We start from the raw sequence: 22,097 nt of genomic DNA on the forward strand, positions 1-22,097 counted from the left end.
CTGGAAGCAACTACCGCAATGAAACTCAATACACCTGAAATACTTCCTGATGGGGAAGCATAGAGCGGCGGTCAACGTACGACAGTGTGGGTAAATACGAGCGCCAAATTGGTGGAGGTCTAAGAGTAGACACCGGTCGCCATCTTAGAGTGTATGCGCAGTAACGAAGCCTGCGCAGGCTATGATGAGGAAGTATGGAACGGCCGACGCAATGAAAGCGGAATCGGTGAAAAAGGGGTGCCATGATGGAGGGGGCGAAAATGTAAACCCCATCTGCCATCCACGCATGCCCGCGGACAGGCAAAGCCTGCAAAAGCAAGGTAATGGCAAAAAAAGAGAGAAGAACCATGTAATACTAGTGGTGAAGGGTCACATATAGTGTAGGAATAACAAAATCATAAAGTGTCTAAGATCGAAAAAAAGACATGTCAGGTTCTGGCTACTAGTACTGCTGGACCACCGTTTACGGATGGATAATGGTACTATAGGGTGAAAGCATAACTAGAGGACGTTTCAGTTATGGGATAGGCGGGAAAGAGGCCACCAGAGGGCACAAATAACAATAGAGATACCATGAAGACCTAAGCAGCATGCAGATAAACAGCATCTGGTGCAGAACTGACGGACCCATTCCAGACAGAGAATACGAGAGTCATAGCAAATGGTCTGAGACGCCAGAGAGGTAAAAACCAGGTATATAGCTAAAGCCCATAGGTAAAAGGCAACAATGCGGGTGGACCGGTCACAGTAATGCGTTTTGCCATGGTAAATGTTCATTGAGTCCGGTGATAGCAGTCTGGAGAGTGTACATCCAGTACACTTCTCTCTTGCCTCTAAGGCCATTGATGTTATTATCCTTGGGATTGAGTACTTTTTCCAGGATAATCCATCTGATGTCAGATTCTGAGTGTTGCTTTTCTTGCCAATGTTCTACAAGAGGAGCCCCTCTCCGTTTGTTCTTAATGGCAGATTTATGCTCACTGAGCCTAATTCTGAATTCTCTACTGGTCTCGCCTATGTAGCCCTTATTGCAAGGGCACAGTATCAAATAAATAACATTGGCAGATCTGCAGTTCGTCACTTCGATAAAAGAGAATTTTCTTTTACCTCATTTTAACTCAGCTGATACTATTGGCAATTGTCACATTTGTGTGTGCCACTGATGGGTCACTTCCCGTAATGGAGTTCTGGAGAAATTGCTGGGTAGTGTCAAACTTAAATTTGACCAGTAGGTTACGAAGGTTTCTATTCCTACGGAATGCGAAAACAGGTCTAGGAATAAAGTTGGACTGTTCACCTGAGTTCAAAATATGCCATTGGGAGCAAATAATTTGGCGCAACTGGTTGTTAAAATTGGAATGACGTGTAACACACACTAATTTGGACTCCTCAGTAGTGTTTTTATCTTGAAGTAGGGCATCTCTATTATAATACTTAGCCCTCTTATAGGCCTCCTTGATCAGTCTATGTGGATATCCTCGTTTGAGGAATTTACTTCTAAGTTTTTCAGCATGTGTCTCAAAGATTATGATACTGGTACAGTTCCTGCGTAGCCTTAAAAATTGAGCCTTAAAAATTGGCTAAATGGTATACTGTCTTTTTGGCAGCGCGGGTGGAAACTGTGGTACTGAAGCAGAGTGTTTCTTGCGGTGAGTTTGGTGTAAAGTAATACCTTGATAAAGCCCTCGACGACTTGGATCCAAATATCAACAAATTCAATCTTTTCTTTGCTCATATTAGGGCTGAATTTAAAATGAGGATAACTCAAGTTGAGCCATAGGGTAAATTCAACAAGTTGTTCTTCTGGGCCGCTCCAAAAAAAAATGATGTCATCGATGAAGCGATGCCAATGTTGAATATTTTCAAAGAATGGGGCGATCTCATTAAAAATGAAATGATCCTCGAATTCGCCCATGTAAATATCGGTGACATTTGGGGCGCAGCCTGCGCCCATGCTGATGCCCTGGATTTGTTTGAAAATGGACTTGTTGAATTCAAAATAGTTCTCTTGTAATACTGTATTTAGGCATTTGAGGATGAACAACTTGTCCTCCTGGCTGTTATTTTTCTCAAGAGCGCTTTTTACTGCTTCTAAGGCCCCCTCTGGGGGGCATTAGTGTAAAGCGCCTCTATATCCATAGAGACCAAAATATCAGAATGGGAGTTGAACGCCAGTCCTTCGATTTTACTAATCAAATGGCCTGTGTCTTTTATTTATGAAGGAAGGATGTTCACCATAGGTCTAAGGAACTTGTCGATGTACTTCGACAAAGGTTCCGTGATGGAGCCAGTGGTAGATACGATAGATCTAAAGGGGGGTTTTGTGGCACTTTTGTGCGTTTTTGGGACCCCATACAGTACCGGAATACTTGAGTAAGATTGATTTAGATATTCAAACTCTTGTTGACAAATGGAGCCTCTATCCAGGGCTCTTTGTGTCATGTGTAGGATTTCGTCTTTAATTCTCTTGCTGGGATAGGAATTAACTCTAAGATAATGTTCAGGGACATTCAACATGGCTTCGATCTGTTCTTTGTAATCAGAGCTATTAAGTGCCACAATACCACCGCCCTTATCGCAGGGCTTAATGGTGATATCTTTATTGATAGATAGCTCCTTGAGGGCCATGTATTCCTCATAGTTGAGATTATACATGGGCTTAGGGACAAATCTGGTCATATTTTGTATTTTGGTAGTTACAGTCCTTTAAAAAATGCCTACTTCGGGCCCCACTTCATCTAACGTGGGGGTAAAAGTGGAGTCAGGGCGCAGTCCCGTCCTAATGGCAATCTGAGGGGACCATGGTTATCAAATAATTTTTTTAATCTAATTTTTCTGAAAAAGGACTGAATATCCCGATTGAGTGCAAATTTATTGAGCACAGTGCTAGGGACGAAGGATAGGCCATGTGATAGTAGTTTCAACGCATGATCACCCAAAGGAAATGTAGATAAATTAAAAATCGGGATAAGGTCCATATGTGTAGAGGTATTAATTCCCTCCAATACTGGTTCCTTCTTGTTTTGAGGTATTGAGGATGATTCTCTGAATGTTGGTACTGGTTCTCTGAGTGTTGGTACTGACCCCTCCCCTGGGTTCTGTATCTCGCTTGTGGTGTGCCTTGTCTGTTCCCTAAAAAACGACTGCCTCTGTTGTTATTTTCAAAAGGGGATCTCCTATTACTGGCACCCTTGGCAAAACTGGGTCCTTCCTCACCCTCAGATTCAGAGGAGTCAGAGAGTGTAAGTATCTTCTTATTAGACCAATGCTGATAATCACCTTGATAGGTCTGGTCTCTAGGTGTATTGTAATATTGAGCCCCCACGTAGGAATATACTCTTTCCTCTGAAAAGTAGCGTATGTCCTTTTTGAGCTTCTCAGTTTTCTTTTTCACAAGATAGTCACTAAAGGAGTTGAGTTCCAAGTTGACCTCATCAAGCTTCTTCTTAGCTTCCTCAACCGAGTTATTTTTTTTTAAAGCCTCCTCTATGTCTGCCATTTCTTTAAGTAGTGTATCCACTACTTCGCGAGCTGTCTCTATGATGAGGATCATTAGATCCCTAGAGCAGTGAATTGCAATGAGTGACCATCTTTCTAGAAACTTCCTAATTTCGTAGCCCATTAGGAATGACCCTAGCCTTCAAATACTCAAGCATGAACTCTGCATGGGATTCTGTTCTCCTTGCCTTCTTTTTTAGGTTCAACAATTTGAACCATTCATCATTGTCAGTTTTATTAGGAGCAAAAGGGCGGTCAGCCGAGGTACTCTGCCCGATAAGTCTAGAGAAATCCTTGTCGCTGAAACCAAACGTTTTAATCCTCTCCATAGATAGAGGAAGCCTTGTCCAGCATCATGCAGTAGGATATGAAGTCCTTACAGAGCTTGGGGGCTGGGTTCGACCAGATGCTAACCCATAGTAAAAGCGGTGCCATCTGAATCGTATCCTCGATAAAACCCTGGTTTAACTCAAGCTAGGTAATGATGGTAGGGTTGAACGGTGGTGCGCTTAAATTCTTCGCAGGAGATATTTAAAAAAAAGAATGATGAGGCAATTTATAGACTGCTTGCAAATCTGTGAAAGATCTAAATCCATTTGAGTCACATAGTTGGCCCATTGTTGTAATACGGCAATGTATCCATACTCTGCAGGTTGCAGGTTGCCCCAGCAGAAACAGGGAGAGGGTAGTGTTATCCCTAATGGGGGTATCTTGATTAAGAAACCCTAGGGAATATTTCATGCAAACTGTTAGACCTGGTACCATTGGCGTGAGTCTCCCTTCCATTTTTCGCTGTTGTCTCCGCTGTTTTTGTTATATGTTTTTGCTGGTTACATGCTCTGGGCACTGTGCCACTGCTATTCACAGTGAAAGTGCTCTCTACTGTAAATTATTGTAATGGATTAGTGACTCCATGATTGGCTTCTTTAATTTACCTGTCAGACCCTAGTACAGTGCACCATGTGTGCCCAGGACCTGTAGATCAAATGCTGCTAGTGGGCTTGCAGCACTGTTTGTGCCACCCACAGAAGCAGCTTTTAAAGTGTGTCTCAGGCCTGCCATTGCAGAGCCTGTGTGCAGTCTAGTACTGCCATGTCGACTTGGTAAGAGAAGAGAAAATAAACCCAGCTGTTAAGATCTGCATTGCTGCTCACACTTGCAGATGTGTGTTTTGCTGTAAACATGGCATGAATTGCCCTCAATCACTGGCTGTGAACCTTCACTTAGAGACTGGAACCAAGTTGGCCTAACAGCTAGGGTGGTTTACCTCGAATCTGGGGGACTGGTTTCGAGTCTCGGCAACGACGCTGAACATCCTATGATTCTGGGCAAATCACTTAATCTCCCCGTGCCTAACAAAAAAAAAAAATTATGAATGTGTCCTCATGTAACGCAACTGGTGCTATGCAAAGTGCTCTGATACCCGATACCTTCGGGTCAAGTTCGCTCTATATAAAACTGTAAAAAAACCAAGAAAAAAAAAAGTTGGCAACCTCCCAAATTATTTGATGTACATATCAAGCTACATTTTCTGTAACTTTGTGTCTTTGGCGCTAACACACAAATAAACTATGTTAAACAAAATAGCAACCGGCCCCCTGTTTAGCTGCAAAACATCAGTATTAGGGGTTTGTAAACTTACTCTCTCAATTCACTCTGCCACGTTATTTATTTTCCGCTTGATTTCTTTTTTGGGTGGTTAGGTTCGGTAAAAAAGAATTCTGCCACAATAAGGAAACGTCATGCTCCCCAAAAAGGGATATTTCCACAGTCATTTTCGCACTTCAAATGTTACTACTGTGACCGTTTTGGTAGATCCTTTCCTTGTCGGCAGCAGTAATAACATATTTTTTAAACAAACAACAATTCCACGTTTGTTTGCGGAAAACATTACAGTAGCATAGTTTTGGGGGGGGATTTTTGTAACTGTTTACTTCATAAAAGGGAAGTTAAAGTGAGAGAACATGTTGGAAGGTTGTCTTTGTCACTTTTCATGACAATGAACTATTTCATCTGGCCTCAACCTTTTCCAGTGTTTCAAACATGCAATTTTCAGAAAGCAAAGTAACAGCACACTCGCTGTGAGAACACATAAAAAAGAAACAAATACACTTTACGTACAATAGCAGCGCTCCGAATGGAAAAACTATTTTTACTTTTGACACTAAAAAGCCTGCTATCATGAGTGCAGTTCACACATATCTCTTTAGTATGAAACACAGACACATCGCTTCACTGCAACAATCACACATCACTCACTGCCATACACACACATCTTTTTAGTTCCTCATTTAAATTAGGTTCCCAATGGAAAAACAATTTTTACTTTTGACACTAAAAAGCTTGCTATCATGAGTGCACTTCACACATATCTCTTTAGTATGAAACACAGACACCTGGCTTCACTGCAACAATCACACATCACTCACTGCCATACACACACATCTTTTTAGTTCTTCATTTAAATTAGGTTCCCAAAGGATTCATTGCTAACAAAATACATCTATAAGCACTGTGGACAAGTGATATATATGATGAATGGTTCTTTTCATTTACCAGTGACCTCTATACTATGCTGACATGATTACCTCTGTAGACAGTGGACAATACATCAAACCAGTCTCTATGGGAAATTACGAATGTAACAAACTAGCAATAAGGCATTTACTCAAGAGTCTGTCACAAGCTGCTTTTGCCAAGCAAGTGAACAGGCTAGATTTGTTTACGTGTGGAATGTATCAACACTGGAGAACAAAGAAAGTGCAAACTACCAGGAGACAATCACTAAAGGATCAAAAAACGTGAATGCAGACTCGGACTTTAAAGTTAACGTATACTGGTACTGAGTGAACCGCCTCCCCCCAGAAGTAAAGAGGCTTCAGAGGGCAAACTCATTGTCAAGTTCAAAAAGTCCTGTATTTCTTGCTCATCCACCATCAACAGTTTGATTAATAAGCCACAGAACGTGTCACCGAAAACCATGCGTTCCAAGGACGATTTGAGCTATTCGAAGAATGCGCAATGTCCATGTGCACACTCTCCCTTAAAAATTCTATAGCAGTATAAACCTGTGACAACCTAGTCTAGATTGTTGGCATACAGTATACAGCTTACAAGGCAATGTGTAATACTAGGTATGGATGTTAATGGCCAACAATACAGAGACTTCGTATACACTGCAATTGTAATACCATGACTTTGTATTGCACGTTATTGCACTGCTTTAGTACTTATTATTATTAACTTAGTCGAAACCTAATGCATTTACCAATGCTTGTGTTACTTGCATCTGAGTTTCACCAATCTTTCATCATTCTAATGTTGCTAAATAGGGTTGCTTTGGATAATGTTAAATACTTCTTAGTACAAACAACCACAACCACTACGTTATATTTTAAATCCTGAGTTTGTATTTCTCCAGATCAGATACTTTTAACATATGATGGCAACCTTTGCAAAGGGCCTTCCACTGCCTGACAACACGTCATGCGGTTATGCAGCAGATGATGAATTATGTGGAAAATGCGACAAATCCATAATTATGTGAAAAACACTTTGGCAGCACAAGCGCATAATTCCAGTGCCACAGACTATTCAAATCAATTCAAAAACTTTATTCGGATTTAAAAGCAATAGACCATAAAAGTATATCAAAGAATAATGCGCAAAACTGTAAACATACATGAGAATTAAAAATAGTCATAATATAAGAATATTTAAAAAGCAGAAAGAAATTTCGAGGTACGAAATGAACACGTCAGATAATACATCTGATATCCATGCTTAAATGAGCAACATGACCATAAAAATACATAAATATATTGCACATAGCTGTTTGGCGAGATATGTCAGGAAATACATCACACATCCGGAATTAAAAGGGGAACCTAAGATGCAAAATGGGATCAATTTGTAGCGCGCCATTACCAAATAGGAGTTAAAAGCTACAATTAAAAAGCAGGAAGGGGGGATAGCAGGAGAACAAGAACCTCCAGTAGGGTCCACCATGCGCTCCTACTGTCCCCCATTAATGGATCCGGCGCATCTACCATGTTAAGTGTATTATGCCATGTTGCACGTGATATTCTATTGGACTAGGCCGACATGGTGCAGCTAGCCCTAAGTGCTGCTTTCAGGAAGGCACAGACAAAAAAGGCTATTTCAGGGGAGCACAAGGATTGTAAATGGAGGATAGCAAGTCTGCAGCAATGAAGGCCTAGCCTCGTTAATAAAGGTATCAGAAAGTGCTGTTGTGCTAAAATGTGCAAATTGCAAAAGAACTTAAAATGCAGTAATGATTGAGCAGAGTGATTATCGCATGGCCAATAGGAGACCGTGTTCCCTTCTAAGTCTAAAAATGTTTTCAAAAGAGAGACCAGTAGATTGTTCCAGCTCTGAAGCGAAAAAGTAGGGACCGCTTTTATCTGGTTAACTCCAAGGCTAGATACAGAGGAGAATCATTAGTGTAAAGTAGGCTATAATATTGCAACAACGAGGGTTTCGATAACTTGGATTTCAACCTAATGTTTGCTAGGTGGGCCTTAAGTAATGTTTTCACCTCCGATTTGGCATTATTGAGGATGCAGCTAGGTTCAGTGTACCATCAGGGTATGCCGAGAGAGCCAAAAGTATCTCGTAAACAACTCAGCCATGGTATGGAGGAAGCCTTTCTCAAAAAACTAAAGAGGGTCCCTGGGGTTCTAAATGTAGGGAGAGGAGGGCAGGGAAGAAACCAGAAACAAACACGAAAACCTCTCCCTAACCATTAATTAGTACATAGGTCATACATCCTAGATGAGAAACAGCAACATTGTCCCACAAAGCAACTATTTATAAAAAAATGCATTGTATCAAAAAGACTAGTTTTTTTTTTAATATATGTAAGTTCATTCATGTAAAAAACTTTGCTGTACAGAATTCAAAACAGAGAAACCCCAAAGCAAAAACAATACAGAGGATATACAAAAACAATATGACACAACAAACTACACGAACATCAATCATACCATACATAACCCAACTGAGCAGGAAATAGATTGTACATAACACACTAACTAACAAGAAACAGTTGCCATACACAAAATACAAATATAGTTTCAAGACTGAGAACAGTGCCGACGCACGTTTCGGAGTGGAACCTTTGACAACAGTTCCTTCATCAGGGCGCAGCTGATACAATTCACTTTGTAGTCAGAATTTCATCTGTAGAGCATGAGCAATTTATATAGCGTGGTGTGAGGGGCTCTGTATCATATTACATTCATGTGTATATACATAATCTGTGGGGAACAATGGAACAAAGTATATCTGATGATATTCAATTTAGCAATTCATAAGGGGCTGTGGAGAAAAAGGGGCTAAAAAAAGACCGAATACAGAAGTGCAAAATAGGACCGAATAAAAAGTGCACATGAGGTAGGTAGGACAATTCGACCCAGTGATGAAGAAAGGAAATTTGCAGATTAGTGAAAGTCCCAAGTACCAAAAGATAGGGAATAAAATAGATAACCAGTCAATAAAAATTATACAAAGAAATATTAAAATCCTACAATGAACCTACTATATGACTGCAGCAATGAGGATGCTTAACAGCCCAAGGGGTCAAGATGTTGTATTAGCATCAGTCAAAAGCGGTTGCTCTCTTGATAAGGAACATAGCGGTCTGGAAAGGGAGAAAAACTACGTTGAACGCTACTTAGAGGTATAAGTACTACCTAAGGTTAAACCTAATGCCCTACTACTGATGCCTTCAAAGGAATTAACAGTGCTAGGGTTAAGAAAATTTAGCTGAGACTGCCATATAGAGAGAGAATGCTAGCAGATTACAAAAAGTATCTACAATAGGGCGCCAATACGTGAGAAACGGGACCCTTAATGGAGCTTGTAGTATAATAAAAACGGCATACTGCACAGAGCTCCCTAGGCAAAAGGAAGACCGCAAAAAAGAAAAACTACTGAATCTTGAAAATTAAAAAGAAGGTAGACTTACTCCAGGGTTTTAACGCTATATAGCGAGGGAGCAACCAAACCAATGACTTCTGGATACAGTATGGGAAGATCCTAATATTCCACAGACGTGATTACAGGGATATCTAAAATCATGTATGGTGAAACCAACACCGAAATTATATATATTCCCTTAAGTAACGTGTTAAACTGAGTTGAAGACAGTTAAGGACAGGTATGCTAAGAAGACATCCTGCATACTTACATAGGAATGTGTAGGGGATGATGGGAAATATACAATGCAGAAAACCTTGATGACCGACACTACGGAAGTCCTGAACACTTCATGGTTGTGGCTAATAACAAAACGGGGGTGAGATTTCTAACAATATGGGCCCCCACCTAAGGGAGTAATCCTGGGGAGGCTATCTCCTACAAACTCTACATACCTTATGTAACATTCTGGGCCCCAGAAAAGGGAGGTCTCTGCCGCCGTCGGGGTCAGCAGTTGAAATCAAGAAACATCCCGGCTTATATGGGCTGGAAGCAACTACCGCAATGAAACTCAATACACCTGAAATACTTCCTGATGGGGAAGCATAGAGCGGCGGTCAACGTACGACAGTGTGGGTAAATACGAGCGCCAAATTGGTGGAGGTCTAAGAGTAGACACCGGCCGCCATCTTAGAGTGTATGCGCAGTATCGAAGCCTGCGCAGGCTATGATGAGGAAGTATGGAACGGCCGACGCAATGAAAGCGGAATCGGTGAAAAAGGGGTGCCATGATGGAGGGGGCGAAAATGTAAACCCCATCTGCCATCCACGCATGCCCGCGGACAGGCAAAGCCTGCAAAAGCAAGGTAATGGCAAAAAAAGAGAGAAGAACCATGTAATACTAGTGGTGAAGGGTCACATATAGTGTAGGAATAACAAAATCATAAAGTGTCTAAGATCGAAAAAAAGACATGTCAGGTTCTGGCTACTAGTACTGCTGGACCACCGTTTACGGATGGATAATGGTACTATAGGGTGAAAGCATAACTAGAGGACGTTTCAGTTATGGGATAGGCGGGAAAGAGGCCACCAGAGGGCACAAATAACAATAGAGATACCACGAAGACCTAAGCAGCATGCAGATAAACAGCATCTGGTGTGCAGAACTGACGGACCCATTCCAGACAGAGAATACGAGAGTCATAGCAAATGGTCTGAGACGCCAGAGAGGTAAAAACCAGGTATATAGCTAAAGCCCATAGGTAAAAGGCAACAATGCGGGTGGACCGGTCACAGTAATGCGTTTTGCCATGGTAAATGTTCATTGAGTCCGGTGATAGCAGTCTGGAGAGTGTACATCCAGTACACTTCTCTCTTGCCTCTAAGGCCATTGATGTTATTATCCTTGGGATTGTGTACTTTTTCCAGGATAATCCATCTGATGTCAGATTCTGAGTGTTGCTTTTCTTGCCAATGTTCTACAAGAGGAGCCCCTCTCCGTTTGTTCTTAATGGCAGATTTATGCTCACTGAGCCTAATTCTGAATTCTCTACTGGTCTCGCCTATGTAGCCCTTATTGCAAGGGCACAGTATCAAATAAATAACATTGGCAGATCTGCAGTTCGTCACTTCGATAAAAGAGAATTTTCTTTTACCTCATTTTAACTCAGCTGATACTATTGGCAATTGTCACATTTGTGTGTGCCACTGATGGGTCACTTCCCGTAATGGAGTTCTGGAGAAATTGCTGGGTAGTGTCAAACTTAAATTTGACCAGTAGGTTACGAAGGTTTCTATTCCTACGGAATGCGAAAACAGGTCTAGGAATAAAGTTGGACTGTTCACCTGAGTTCAAAATATGCCATTGTGAGCAAATAATTTGGCGCAACTGGTTGTTAAAATTGGAATGACGTGTAACACACACTAATTTGGACTCCTCAGTAGTGTTTTTATCTTGAAGTAGGGCATCTCTATTATAATACTTAGCCCTCTTATAGGCCTCCTTGATCAGTCTATGTGGATATCCTCGTTTGAGGAATTTACTTCTAAGTTTTTCAGCATGTGTCTCAAAGATTATGATACTGGTACAGTTCCTGCGTAGCCTCAAAAATTGAGCCTTAAAAATTGGCTAAATGGTATACTGTCTTTTTGGCAGCGCGGGTGGAAACTTTGGTACTGAAGCAGAGTGTTTCTTGCGGTGAGTTTGGTGTAAAGTAATACCTTGATAAAGCCCTCGACGACTTGGATCCAAATATCAACAAATTCAATCTTTTCTTTGCTCATATTAGGGCTGAATTTAAGATGAGGATCACTCAAGTTGAGCCATAGGGTAAATTCAACAAGTTGTTCTTCTGGGCCGCTCCAAATAAAAATGATGTCATCGATGAAGCGATGCCAATGTTGAATATTTTCAAAGAATGGGGCGATCTCATTAAAAATGAAATGATCCTCGAATTCGCCCATGTAAATATCGGCGACATTTGGGGCGCAGCCTGCGCCCATGCTGACGTCCTGGATTTGTTTGAAAATGGACTTGTTGAATTCAAAATAGTTCTCTTGTAATACTGTATTTAGGCATTTGAGGATGAACAACTTGTCCTCCTGGCTGTTATTTTTCTCAAGAGCGCTTTTTACTGCTTCTAAGGCCCCCTCTGGGGGGCATTAGTGTAAAGCGCCTCTATATCCATAGAGACCAAAATATCAGAATGGGAGTTGAACGCCAGTCCTTCGATTTTACTAATCAAATGGCCTGTGTCTTTTATTTATGAAGGAAGGATGTTCACCATAGGTCTAAGGAACTTGTCGATGTACTTCGACAAAGGTTCCGTGATGGAGCCAGTGGTAGATACGATAGGTCTAAAGGGGGGTTTTGTGGCACTTTTGTGCGTTTTTGGGACCCCATACAGTACCGGAATACTTGAGTAAGATTGATTTAGATATTCAAACTCTTGTTGACAAATGGAGCCTCTATCCAGGGCTCTTTGTGTCATGTGTAGGATTTCGTCTTTAATTCTCTTGCTGGGATAGGAATTAACTCTAAGATAATGTTCAGGGACATTCAACATGGCTTCGATCTGTTCTTTGTAATCAGAGCTATTAAGTGCCACAATACCACCGCCCTTATCGCAGGGCTTAATGGTGATATCTTTATTGATAGATAGCTCCTTGAGGGCCATGTATTCCTCATAGTTGAGATTATACATGGGCTTAGGGACAAATCTGGTCATATTTTGTATTTTGGTAGTTACAGTCCTTTAAAAAATGCCTAATTCGGGCCCCACTTCATCTAACGTGGGGGTAAAAGTGGAGTCAGGGTGCAGTCCCGTCCTAATGGCAATCTGAGGGGACCATGGTTATCAAATAATTTTTTTAATCTAATTTTTCTGAAAAAGGACTGAATATCCCGATTGAGTGCAAATTTATTGAGCACAGTGCTAGGGACGAAGGATAGGCCATGTGATAGTAGTTTCAACGCATGATCACCCAAAGGAAATGTAGATAAATTAAAAATCGGGATAAGGTCCATATGTGTAGAGGTATTAATTCCCTCCAATACTGGTTCCTTCTTGTTTTGAGGTATTGAGGATGATTCTCTGAATGTTGGTACTGGTTCTCTGAGTGTTGGTACTGACCCCTCCCCTGGGTTCTGTATCTCGCTTGTGGTGTGCCTGGTCTGTTCCCTAAAAAACGACTGCCTCTGTTGTTATTTTCAAAAGGGGATCTCCTATTACTGGCACCCTTGGCAAAACTGGGTCCTTCCTCACCCTCAGATTCAGAGGAGTCAGAGAGTGTAAGTATCTTCTTATTAGACCAATGCTGATAATCACCTTGATAGGTCTGGTCTCTAGGTGTATTGTAATATTGAGCCCCCACGTAGGAATATACTCTTTCCTCTGAAAAGTAGCGTATGTCCTTTTTGAGCTTCTCAGTTTTCTTTTTCACAAGATAGTCACTAAAGGAGTTGAGTTCCAAGTTGACCTCATCAAGCTTCTTCTTAGCTTCCTCAACCGAGTTATTTTTTTTTAAAGCCTCCTCTATGTCTGCTATTTCTTTAAGTAGTGTATCCACTACTTCGCGAGCTGTCTCTATGATGAGGATCATTAGATCCCTAGAGCAGTGAATTGCAATGAGTGACCATCTTTCTAGAAACTTCCTAATTTCGTAGCCCATTAGGAATGACCCTAGCCTTCAAATACTCAAGCATGAACTCTGCATGGGATTCTGTTCTCCTTGCCTTCTTTTTTAGGTTCAATAATTTGAACCATTCATCATTGTCAGTTTTATTAGGAGCAAAAGGGCGGTCAGCCGAGGTACTCTGCCCGATAAGTCTAGAGAAATCCTTGTCGCTGAAACCAAACGTTTTAATCCTCTCCATAGATAGAGGAAGCCTTGTCCAGCATCATGCAGTAGGATATGAAGTCCTTACAGAGCTTGGGGGCTGGGTTCGACCAGATGCTAACCCATAGTAAAAGCGGCGCCATCTGAATCGTATCCTCGATAAAACCCTGCTTTAACTCAAGCTAGGTAATGATGGTAGGGTTGAACGGTGGTGCGCTTAAATTCTTCGCAGGAGATATTTAAAAAAAAGAATGATGAGGCAATTTATAGACTGCTTGCAAATCTGTGAAAGATCTAAATCCATTTGAGTCACATAGTTGGCCCATTGTTGTAATACGGCAATGTATCCATACTCTGCAGGTTGCAGGTTGCCCCAGCAGAAACAGGGAGAGGGTAGTGTTATCCCTAATGGGGGTATCTTGATTAAGAAACCCTAGGGAATATTTCATGCAAACTGTTAGACCTGGTACCATTGGCGTGAGTCTCCCTTCCATTTTTCACTGTTGTCTCCGCTGTTTTTGTTATATGTTTTTGCTGGTTACATGCTCTGGGCACTGTGCCACTGCTATTCACAGTGCAAGTGCTCTCTACTGTAAATTATTGTAATGGATTAGTGACTCCATGATTGGCTTCTTTAATTTACCTGTCAGACCCTAGTACAGTGCACCATGTGTGCCCAGGACCTGTAGATCAAATGCTGCTAGTGGGCTTGCAGCACTGTTTGTGCCACCCACAGAAGCAGCTTTTAAAGTGTGTCTCAGGCCTGCCATTGCAGAGCCTGTGTGCAGTCTAGTACTGCCATGTCGACTTGGTAAGTGCACCCACTTACCAGTCCCTACACCTTCCCTTTTCTACATGTTAGCCACCCCTAAGGTAGGCCCAAGGGCAGGGTGCATTGTAAGTATAAGGTAGGACATGCCCTGATGTGTGTGGCATGTCCTGATAGTGAATTACAGCTAATTTTGTTTTCACTATTGCAAGGCTACCTATCCCCATAGGCCAGAATGGGCAGTTTGATTATAACATCTTATAATCCTAACTGACCCAGGGAACATGGTAGAAACCCGAATTTAGTAGGCCTGAACTCAGAATGATAAAATACATCTTTTAGTGAAGTTGGTTTTAACATTCTGTGTTTGAAAATACCACTTTTAAAAAGTAGGTATTTTCTTACCTAACCATCCAGCCTGCCTCTGCTAGGTTGTGTATTGCATGTCTGGTTTGTGAGTAACAGGAGGGCTTGGGCTCCAGCCCTCATAGATTAGAGAGTAGGGGGAGGAGATTTCCTTTCAGCTACCTCGGCCAGGTCTGCTTTCAACAATGCTGTCTCCACCTCCTTCCAGGAAGCTGCACAGAACAGGTTTTGGTTACGTACAGGCACCCTCTGCCTTCCGAGGACAAAGAATTTACTAGTATAAATATTGGGGCCCAGACCCAAAGATTTTAGATCACTTCTGGGAATCAAGACGGACCTTTTGCCAAGGAGAAGAACCAGAGAATCTGCAGGAGTTGGACTGTCCCTATGCCAGTGTGCTATTTTCTGGGGTTGGCTTCCAGAGGTTTCTTTATTGCCAAGGAAAGGAGAAGGAACTTTTATTGAACTTTCATCATCTTGAAGAAGAATCGGAATTTGCCAAGCAGAGTGAGGGTAATTTCCAATTCTATTAAGGACATGGAGGTGAGGATTATGCTTATCTCTATTCGCTTTATTACAATCCAAAATATCCAGCAGCCAGAAAGATAAAGAATACATTATCATCACCAAAAACTACAACTCTCTACAACCAGGGAGGAACGTAAGTCCATAGTCCTTCTACTATTTCCAGCATCCAGTGAACGTAGTCCCCTGTTTGTCTCCTCTCCTCCTCTTTATTTGCGCGAGTAACGCCAATTTATTACTGGTCCTGTTTCGACCCATCAGTTCCTGGAAGGACAAAGACAAAATCAGGGTAGCGGAGACGTGAACGAGTCCACAGTATCACAAAACAACCGCATAGAACCATGATGAAAAGAACAACATCTTAGCTAAAGCAAGAAGAACCAAAAGTGGTTACTTACTACTGTACGGGCGGGTTCGCACCATCGTGCCCCAGGCGGGATATTCCTCGCCTCCGTGTCCTTAATAGAATTGGAACTTACCCTCACTCTGCTTGGCAAATTCCGATTCTATGTCAGGACCGGAGGCTTCGGATTATGCTAGTTCAAAGCTTACTTACCACTAACTGAGCCACATCTAGGACTGGTTTAAAATAAAACCTTTTGAACGTAGAGTCCGAAGGCCAATCTGCCGCTCGCATCAAACCCTCCAAGCGCGCTTCCAACGCAAATGCCTTAGAGGCCATGGCTCCTCTGGTTGAATGAGCACCAAACTGTTTCGTATCAATGCCCGCTTCTTGCATGACCCAACGCACCCATCTGGCAATTGTAGGTGAAGACACAGCCTTGTGTGGCTTCCTGAGTGCTATCAACAGTTGTTGTTCACCCGGAGGGCGAAATTCCAGGGTCAAGTCCTCATAAGCCTTGAGTCAATCCACTACACACAATTTAGGGGTATCCCGAAAAGCTGGGTAGGACACTGTTCGGGTATGGGACTTAGTACGACGCCCTATTGTAAAAACTACCCCTTCAGGTGAAAAAGTTCTCGACGAAATGTCCAGAGTGCGGACATCCGAAACTCTCCTGCATGAGACCAAACGAAGTAGCATAGCTAACTTAGAAGACAGTTCTTTCAACGACAGATATTTATTGGGCTGCCAAGATAGAAAGAGATTCAGAACCAAGTTAACGTCCCAAAGGACCGAATACCGAGGTTCCGGAGGCAAAGACAGCCGGATACCCCACAAGAGTCTGCAAACCAAAGGATGCTCACCAACTGGATTTCCATCCAATGGGATATGACCCGCGGAAATTGCCGATCGAATCGCATTTATCGAGCGATACGCCAGCCCGTCAGCCACCAAATCCGCCAGAAAATTCAAGACATGAACGACCACGAGATCCAAGTCTTAGACAAGAGGGTTGCAGCCAGTTTAGAAAGGCCTGGCAGCGACCAGCGTTGCCGGAAAGCCGCCACACCATGAGATGGAGCGGTCCCTGTGTGACTAGATGGTGTGGCATCCCTACTGGACCCCGAAGCAGGTGAAGAAACAGGGGGAGTAGGATTGGAAAATCCCAAGAAAGTTCCAGTAGAACTGGCAAACCAGACTTGAGACCTCCAACAAGGTGTTACCATGATCACTTCCGCCCCTTGAAGGCGGATTTGGGCCGCAGTTCTTGTATTCATCGAAAAGGGAGGAAACGCATATCCGCTCTCCGTGGTCCAGCCTTGAAGGAAGGCATCCGTGGCCGCCGCCATCGGGTCCGGCCTCCAACTGAAGTAACGGGGAATCTGATTGTCCAGACGGGAGGCAAAGAGGTCCACCGAGAACGGACCCCATAAAGACTGGACCCATTGAAACACCCGGGGGTCCAATTTCCAGAGACTGAAATCGTACAGGTTCTGTGAATGCCAGTCCGCGACCTGATTGGTCCGGCCCGGAAGATACTCCACCGTGACCGAAATGTGACGGTTCAGACAGAAGCTCCAAAAATCTTTTGCCAAATTCGCCAATGCCCGAGAACGGGAACCCCCTAAGCGATTGACGTAACGGACCGCAGAAACGTTGTCCATTTTCAGAAGAACACAGGACTGCACTCTGTCCTTGGTCCAACATCGAACTGCAAAGGACCCCGCTAAGAGTTCTAGACAATTGATGTGGAGGCTCTGCTCGTCTGCAGACCACAACCCTCCGGTGGAAAAGACCCCGCACCTCGCGCCCCAGCCTGACTTGCTGGCATCGGACTCTATGACCATATCTGGAACCGAAATTAAAATTGCTTGCCCGTTGCAGGCCTCCATGTGGGACAACCACCACGTTATCTCTTCCTTGGCTTCCTCCGAGAGGGGAATCACATGGTCGTAAGATCTCCCCTTCCTCAGATGAAATGCCTTGAGGCGTTGGAGCGCCCGGTAATGTAGGGGCCCCTGAAAGATCACCTGAATCGACGAAGAAAGAAAGCACACTACCCGGGCCAGCCTCCGTAAGGAAATGTGAGGTTTGGAAATCGTTTGGCGCAGCCCGTGACGAATGTTCACCATTTTCCGAGAAGGGAGACTCAAGGTTGCTTGAACGGAATCTATCACAAACCCAAGAAAGGTTACCGAATCCTAAGCCCTGCAAAAGAGATACCGTCTGCTGAAGTTGCGAGGTTAGGATCCGCGGGCACTGCGCCATGAGGAGCAGATCGTCCAAGTACACGAGCATGCGAATGTCCTGAGCGCGGAGGAACTCCACCGCAGGATGGAGCACCTTAGTGAAACACCATGGTGCTGAAGACAGACCGAACGGAAGGGCGGTGAACTCGTACACCATATCCTTCCAGCAGAACTGCAGAAACCGACGATGTGGAGGATGGATAGGAACCACCAGATAGGCATCCCTCAAGTCCAGGCACACCATCCAGTCGGACTGCAGGAGGACGTCCTGGAGAAGATAGATTCCCTCCATCTTGAAATGCCGATAAACCAACCAGCCGTTGAAGTCCCTTAGGTTGATAACCGGACGACGGCCACCGTCGGCCTTGTCCACCAGGAATATGTTGCTGAGGAACCTACAGGGATGTAGCGTTGATCGGCAAACGGCCCCCTTGCAGAGCAGCGAGGAGAGCTCTTCGTCGATCAACTGAGCATCTAGGGCGCTGAAAGAAATCGGCCGAGGCGGAGTCTCCTGCTGAGGTTCCCCCTGAAACTCTATATGAAAACCTCGAATGGTCTGGACAACCCAAGCGTCTGAAGTTATGTCCGCCCAAGCATCCTGAAAGGCCGCTAGTCGACCCCCAATGCGAACCTGAGATGGTGGAAGCACACTTACCGTTGGAATTGGCACCAGAGTTGGTCTTGAAGCTCCCGCGTCCTCGGAAGCGTTGTCCTCTCGTCAGATAGAAGTTGGTATAGTTTGCGGAGGTACTATACAGTCCATGAGCGGAGCCTTGCCCCCTTCCGGAGTTCTGTTGGTAGCCTCGGCCGGACGAGCGGCCCCTGCCTCTCCCGGCCCCGCGGAAAACCCACTGATTAAAGACCCGTTTGATACTGGACTGGGCTTTGTCCAACGACGTGAAAGTCGCCACAAACTTTCCAAGCTCCTTAACAAAGAGGTCACCAAAAAGACCACCTTGTGCTACAGCTCCCGCCACTGAGGTGGCCAAATCACCTAGTTTGGGGTCTAGTTTAATCAAAAGCGAGCAACGGCGCTCAGTAGATAGAGTACAATTAGCGTTGCCCATAAATATGATGGCACGCTGGGCCCAATTAGAAAGGACTTCAGGAGAAATGGGGAACCCCGAGACCTTTGCCCCCTCCGCCATATCTAGTATTTTTGTCATGGGGCTGATAGCATCCAGCAACTTATCCTGACAGGATTGCCAGGACCTGTTGATGCCTTTCCTTGGATCCTTCACAAATTTAGCTAAAAAGGTGACCATCTTAGGCTCCAGCTCCGGCGTGAAAGCGATTTTGTTCTCCAACGAGGGCCTCGGGCATTCTGCACGAGGACAACCTCGAGCCTCCCTTTCCAGGGGCTTCCGGAGCCTGCTAGCTACAAACCTGCCCACCTTATCACCAGGGACCCAAGCCGCCAAACAGGGATGCATGATTTCATCGGGGTTAAGCATGTCAGAGTCTTCCGGAACTGTAGAGGTGGAGGTGGAGGTGGAAGGGGTCGCTGACGGGAGCCATGGCAGTGAAGACCCAGCCTCGTCATCGGTATCCCCTTGCGTGCCATCATCGTCCGTCGCAGGGGAAGGGGGCTCTAGAGGTTCCTGCGGGACGTCTGCCTGTGAAGGCGGAGGAACAGATGGCACTGCCGAATTGACAAAAGCTGATCTAAGGCGTTCGAACGCGCCAACGTCTACCCCTTCGGGACGGTGCTTCTTAGGAGGTGGAGGTTTCTCCCCGGGCTGTTGGGTAGAATACGCAGGGGGATCTGAACGCGCCGCCGCCAATTTTGCACACTCTTGGACAATTTTCTGAGAGAGGCGCTGCTCCATGGGGCCAACTACCTCATTGACAACTCTATAAATGAAGGTGTCTACCGCCTCAAAGAAATCATCATCCCAGAGTGAAAAACTCTGGACCTCCTCCTCATAATATTCAGCCTGGTCTGCCATATCCATAAAGATAACACCCACTAACAAAGACCGTGCTGGTACTTAGAATAAGAGCCCTGATAGGAGGGACGCAAACCAGAGGTGATAAACACCACAAATCGCTCAGGGGAGGAAACCCCAACCAGAGTAAGGCAGGCTGTAAGACTGCACAACATTTTGGACCACCAATGGTCACACTCGGAGCTGCACCAACTCCGTACGCGCGCAGCCCTCAATAACTTGACCGGGCTTGCTGCCTCCCTACGCGCGTACCGCCAAATGCGTCCACAACCCCTGTATTATTGTAGAGCATACGCCCGTCACTTGCCTGCTTCCACGACCCCCATGGGCCGTGGCGAGGGGAGACCCAGTCTCCTTGGTGTCCAGGAGATCAGTGGTCCCGAGGGCAGCGCTTCTTGAGCTGTTTCTATCGGCGTCGCCTCCCTCTCGATCCGGAGGTCGATTCTCCTGGGTGGTCCCTCTGCATCCAGCGAAGGTCTCGTCCGTTCCGTGTTCTTTCTCGCTCGCTCTCCGCTCTTCACCGTTTTCCGCTCCTCCTGTCCACTCGTCGTGTCCGCCTTCCTCCTCTCTGGTTTCCGCTTTTGTCGACACGTCCGCCCAGCCCCCGGAGTCCGCTAGACCGCGGACTCCATTTCCGGGTGTGTTGGCGGCGGCCATTTTGGGTTGGTCGCCGCCGCTGTCGGATGGTCGCGCACCATCACACTGCCTTCCCCTCGGGAATGGAAGATCGGGCCATTCCAGGACAGGGTACCGAGAGAGATAGTCCGCATTCGTCTGGAGTTTCCCAGGTAGGTGTATGGCCTCAAAGGTGAAGGGCTGTAATGAGAGAAACCAACGTAAGATTTTGGGGTTCGAGTCTTTATGGAGGGCTAACCAGGTGAGAGGAGCATGGTCGGTTAACAAAAGAAAAGAACGTCCCAGGAGGTAATATTGAAGGGATTCCATAGCCCATTTGAGAGCGAGGCACTCTTTTTCGATTGTGGCGTACCTAAGTTCTCGAGGGTATAGCTTCCTGCTGAGGAATAACAAGGGTCGTAAATCACCCACCTCATCTGGTTGGGACAAGACGGCACCAAGGCCTCTTCCCGAGGCATCTGTTTGGAGGACAAACGTCTTCTGAAAGTCTGGGCAGACGAGGACGGGGGCAGTACAAAGGGCTCTTTTTAATTGTTGGAAACTTCTTTCTTGGGAATCAGACCAGGGAACTCGATTTCCTGTGTGGGCTTTGGTCAAGAGGTCGGTGAGAGAACTGGCAATGTCAGAAAAGTGTGGTATGAACCTCCTGTAATAGCCCACCAACCCAAGGAAGGAACGAACACCCTTCCTACAGGATGGTCGGGGTATGTTGGAGATGGCTTCGATTTTATTTACTTGGGGTCTTATACAGCCTTCCTGTATGTCATACCCCAGATATTCGATGTGGTTGGTGCAAAAGGTTGTCTTTCGTGGGTTGAGTGTAAGGCCGGCTTGTTCTAATGTATTTAGGACGGCTTCTAGATGTCGTAGGTGGGTGTCCCAGTCAGGGCTATATACTACAATATCATCTAGGTAAGCAACAGCGAATTGTTGATGCTGCGCTAATATGGTTTCCATCAAGCGTTGAAAAGTAGCGGGGGCCCCGTGGAGACCAAAGGGTAGTACCTTGAATTGATAGAGGCCTGAGGGTGTGGAGAAAGCCGTTTTTTCTCTGGCTGTAGGAGTCAACGGGATCTGCCAATAACCTTTTGTCAGGTCGATGGTGGACATTACTCGGGCATCCCCTAGTCTTTCAATTAACTCATCTACTCTCGGCATGGGATATGCGTCGAATTGGGATACCGCATTCACACGGCGGAAGTCTATACAGAAGCGGATGCTGCCGTCCGGTTTTGGTACAAGTACAATTGGCGAAGACCACTCGCTGTGTGAGGGCTCGATTATGTCGGCCTGCAACATGTCTTGTACCTCCTGATTTACTGTCTTCCTCCTGGCTTCCGGAATGCGATATGGCTTTAACTTAACCGGTTGGGAGGTTTTAGTGATTATGTCATGTTCTACTAAGGTGGTTCTCCCTGGGATCCCTGACAAAATGGAGGAATATTTAGCACAAAGGGACATAATCTGATGTCTTTGTATGT

Source organism: Triturus cristatus, chromosome 6, assembly GCF_964204655.1.
Source record: "Triturus cristatus chromosome 6, aTriCri1.1, whole genome shotgun sequence".
NCBI classification, from domain to species: domain Eukaryota; kingdom Metazoa; phylum Chordata; class Amphibia; order Caudata; family Salamandridae; genus Triturus; species Triturus cristatus.